Raw genomic sequence first — 3,948 nt, forward strand, 5'->3', positions numbered from 1 at the left:
TCTATTCTACTTCAGGAGACAGAAAAATTCTTTCTTTACCTTAACAGCCGAACCGATGCTTACGTTAATGATAAGATTTACAATTTTTGCCAGGATTTGTGAGCATCGAAGTACAATTCTGTATAAAGTCGGGGTGCCAGTTGTAGGATCTGCTTATCTGTCCTTTTGCTATTTTCCTCTTCGTCTATCTTCCTTATCCCCAGCACAAAATTATTTTATCGGATCGGTGTGCTTATCTTCATTGAAACCAAAACAATAAACTGTTGTAGCCTACGCCAGTTTACAATACGAGAGTAAGGACCACGAGTCTGCAGTGATAAATTGATTTTTAAATTTTTTTTTCAAAAAAAAATTTCTTTTTTTTTTTTTTGGGGGGGGGGGGGGGGGTTATGTCTTCAGCCAGGCAGATAAACGGAACCGCTCCAAAAATGGAGAGTACGTACGGCCGAAAATATAAACACAGCTACTGCAGCTAACAGCTGATATAAATGATTTTAAACAATGAGGGAGCGGAAAATAAATTATTTACTTTCACTTGATTTTTCAGATTTTGCGTCGTCGTAACTCTTCTTTAATCATTGTATATATAAGCACTGCCTTTCAATAGAGCTATCAAATTAAAGACTTAATTCTGAGTCTTCGTTACGATTTCTTCACTCTGAGAAAGTTTTGGCGGAGATTCAAGGATGACGCTCCCCAAAGTCCTCGTGATCTGCCTTGTCTTTGCAGCCGTTTCGGGTAAGTTATTTTGATAATCATAATTTTCTTTTCATATAAAGTATACAGTCTTACTTGGCACAGTGCAGACTACAGCCAAAATTGTCCAAGACGGCCACCCATTGTCGATGACAAAATGGTTGTCTTTGGCAGGAAGGGGGTCTTGCACACTGTCAATATGATATTAATTTTAAAAAGGAAACGTAAAGGGGTTGGGTTTGGGGGGAGTGGGAAGTGGTCATTTATTCAGATGATCGTCTTGAACAGGTAGCTGTTAGAGCAAGTTCAAATTCACAGTGCGTTATTTTGAAGGTAGAGCCATAACTGCATAGGTCGAATCCTGGTTAAGTTGACATGTTCGAGATGGGGACCTGGAAACAATGGCACACCAGCAGGGATGGTCCTACAACTTTAAAATGCGAACTTTATGAGGTGGACAAACTTGTCATTAGCTCATCAGACGTCCAATGGTATAGCGTTGGACGTGTGCTTTAGAAGTATCCTGCTTGTTGAGTCCTGACTCTGTCAGGTAAGGTGCTGGTTCTGTTAGAAACGTTAACGTTTCATTTGTTTCCTCGGAGCATGTGCTGCAAAAGGGCACTTAGCAACCGACAAAGACAGTTTGAATCAATGGTAGCGAGAAAAACAAGTTTAAGACCGCGCATGCCACCCGCGCTTTTTCGGGGCCGGGATGGGGGTTCAGCAAGGAGGTTATGCCCTTTGGGTTCACCTCCACCTTCACCTATCCCGTAGTCTGGCTGACCGTTGAGGAACCACTGCAGATTTTGTAACCAGCTTCTTCATCTCCTTTTGTTTCTCAACTTTCCTTAGTAAGATGTTTCAGCCTCAGCCAGTCCGCTGTTTGATTTTGTCTTCTCATCACTATTTTCCTCTCTCTACCTCTTCGATTCCCTCTATGTGCTGTTTCCTGTAGGATAGCCTGATAGCATTGGCCGTCCAGATGATCCTGTGATGTGCCTGTACCATTTCAGTTTTGAGTCTTTTCACTGAAATTAGAGGTTTTTATATGGCCCTATGGTGTCTCCAATTCCGGTTCTCACTATCTCTTAGGTCGTTGGATCTCTTTTCGAGATGATGAGCAGTTTACAGAAATGTATAGAATGTATACATGGCCAGGGAACGCATCAATCTGATCTTGGGGCTGATGCTGAAGTTCTTGTCGTTCCATAAACCTTTTAGATTGATCATTGCGATTGCGGTTGTGGTTTGGGCTACCCAGAGTTCTTTGGACTTGGATCTTTCATCCGATATTACAGTTTGCAAATTTAATGTTAGGTACGGCCTCATTTTATGTTATTTATTGTAAACCCAGAGCTGATGTCATTAGTGTTATTTGTCGTCAATGGGCCTTCTCTGCATTAATCTGCTTGCTATATGCCGCGGAGGCCTTTTCAAAATGGGGTACCACGTTGTCTCGTCTTGCTCTTGTCCAGCAAGGCTGTTGATGTCGTCCGTAAAACGTAAGTTTGTTTTTGTCCCGCCTCGGATGCTGAACTTTCCTTCATGATCTCTCTCTCTCTCTCTCTCTCTCTCTCTCTCTCTCTCTCTCTCTCACTCTCTCTCTCTCTCTCTCTCTCTCTCTCTCTCCCTCTCCCTCTCTCTCTCTCTCTCTCTCTCTCTCTCTCTCTCTCTCTCTCTCTTTCGCTCTTTCTCTCTCTCTCTCTCACTCACTCACTCACTCACACACACACACAAACACACACACACACACACACACACACACCCGTCTCTCTCACATCTCTCTCTCACCTCTCTCTCTCTCTCTCTCTCTCTCTCTCTCTCTCTCTTGTTCTATCTGAACGCTTTAGTTATTTGTAAAATTGTATGCGTTATGAACTTATGAGACACTTAATTTGTCAGAACGAAGTCCTTGGCTACTTCATCAGAAAAATAAGGTAAGATTATTCCACAAACCATGAGAGGAATTTGAACCACGCTTTGAATCAAAAGTACTACTTCTTGTCATGCGTTGTAGTATTGCTCTGAGCCAAAAGCGCTCGTGTGTGTCCAGCTTCCCGGTATTCTGCTGAAAAGATTATGAGAGATAGCAAAGAAGTAATGGGGTCTGTTACATAATAATGATGCAATGGTAAGGCACTTGGTCATCGAAACCAGTAAACATGAGTTCGATTCTGGACTGAGAAGGGTTTTTTTCCAAGTGTCTCATTTCTGTAAGTCTTCCGTGACTTTATACCCCTTTCAATCCAAGTTAGTTCCGACAGGCAGGGCCGAATCAGCACGCCTTCTAAATGATCTATATTCTGTCGATATGAAAAGAAAACACTTATATAATTATTATTCATCTTACAATTACAAATTAACAGTAGCCCAAAGTGCACATCTATTTCTTCCTCAGCGCGGTCAACCTCCTATCCTTATGAAGAGTTTGGCCAAACCACAGCCCAGCCTGGGGCTAGCACAGACCAACCCTGGGTCACCACCGACTCCTACAGTGACGTCAGCGGACAGACCACAGACTCATACGCCAGCGGGACCACCGCCAGGGACTATAATGACATGATGACCACCACGGACTACATTCCCCAAAGCACAGATTCTTATGAGTACAAAGCTAGCTCCTCTGACTATGGCAGAGACACCACTAGTAGTTCTTATGAAGATCTAAGTTCTTCCTCATATAACAGGGGTACAACTGATTCTTATGGATACCAAACCTCTGACTCTTACAGATCTGGAACTACTCCTTCCTCATATAGCAGAGGTACGACTGATTCTTCTGGATACCAAACTTCTGATTCTTATAAATATGGGACTTCTCCATCCCATTATGATAGAGGTACTACTGATTCTTTTAGGTACAGAACTTCTCCATACCAGTCTTCATTTTACACATCTTCTTACCATCGCCCAAGCACCGACTATGATCGATATCAAACAACACCATCCTACTATCCCGGAGCCACTGGCTCATACTATCACACAACACCCTGTCGGCCTTCATATTACGACTTCTTCTACCCAACACGCTCTCCTTGTTACAACAGATACACAGATTCTTACAGATACGGAACAACCGACAGATACACAGACTCTTACAGATACGGAACAACATCTGACTACGACAGATACACAGACTCTTACAGATACGGAACAACATCTGACTACTATCCAAGATACACAGATTCTTACAGATACGGAACAACCCCCAAATACACAGATTCTTACAGATACGGAACAACATCTGACTAC

The sequence above is a fragment of the Aplysia californica genome, unplaced genomic scaffold, assembly GCF_000002075.1.
Source record: "Aplysia californica isolate F4 #8 unplaced genomic scaffold, AplCal3.0 scaffold00138, whole genome shotgun sequence".
Lineage (NCBI taxonomy): Eukaryota > Metazoa > Mollusca > Gastropoda > Aplysiida > Aplysiidae > Aplysia > Aplysia californica.